At 43.1% G+C, this 830-nt stretch overlaps 1 long non-coding RNA gene across 1 annotated transcript; it reads left to right on the forward strand.

Annotated features, from left to right (window-relative positions):
• Positions 1–13: 13 nt before the first annotated feature.
• LOC107735521 (uncharacterized) lies at positions 14–830 on the forward strand. Its single transcript, XR_001639435.1, has 3 exons — positions 14–131; positions 274–618; positions 763–830. It is a non-coding gene; the product is annotated as an uncharacterized LOC107735521 (long non-coding RNA).

An 830-nucleotide genomic window follows, 5' to 3' on the forward strand; every position in this document is an offset into this window, starting at 1 on the left:
TGGAGAGGGTAAGGCCAGAGTTTATTTTGTGGACTATGGGAACTCTTGTGAGGTGGAGGCAGCACATCTAAAGGCCATCACCCCAAGCCTGCTCAAACTGCCTTTCCAAGCAATTCGCTGCTGGCTTGCAGGTTTGTTTCGCTGTTGGTGTCTGTTTGCCTATGAATTATTTGAAATGTGTTTTTATAGAATCTTTTCCACTCATTAACTACACTAAGTAAATATGTATTCTGAATATAATATTGTAAAGGCATTGTACATATGTGTGTGCAGGAGTGGAAGCAGTGGAGGGTCAGTGGAATAAAGAGGCAATACATAAGTTTCAGGCTCTTTGTGCCGGTCAGCCGTTGAGTGGCAGAGTGCTGTCCATCACTGAGAAGGGTTATGGGGTGGAGCTGGAAAGCGCCGGACAAAGCATTGCTGCTGTGCTAATCTCGGAGCACCTGGCTAAACCTTATAGACAGGTGAAACAGCCTCCTGTGCAGCCAGCTAAACCCACCAGTCAGATTGAGGATCTGCCCACCCTTAAACCCATTGATCAGAGTCCACCTGCTGAAGAGCCTTTGAAAGTGAACAACAAGGGAGCTGCCAATGACACAGAAGGTTCAACCTCATCAAGTAAGTTAGCATAACTGATGCTAAAACCTTTTATATATGTATCTTATCAAGACAGTTTTGTAATTGCTATTACTACTAGTAATATGCAAGTCATTTTTCTTTATTGTTGTTCTTGTGTATGATTAAATGTTTACTGTCATCTAGTCGGCACTTTTTCTTTGAACTGGAAAACATTGGAGCTGTCTTGCACTGATGCTTTCCAACCAAGGGTG

The sequence above is a fragment of the Sinocyclocheilus rhinocerous genome, unplaced genomic scaffold (genome assembly GCF_001515625.1).
Source record: "Sinocyclocheilus rhinocerous isolate Xijiao unplaced genomic scaffold, SAMN03320098_v1.1 C36111874, whole genome shotgun sequence".
NCBI classification, from domain to species: domain Eukaryota; kingdom Metazoa; phylum Chordata; class Actinopteri; order Cypriniformes; family Cyprinidae; genus Sinocyclocheilus; species Sinocyclocheilus rhinocerous.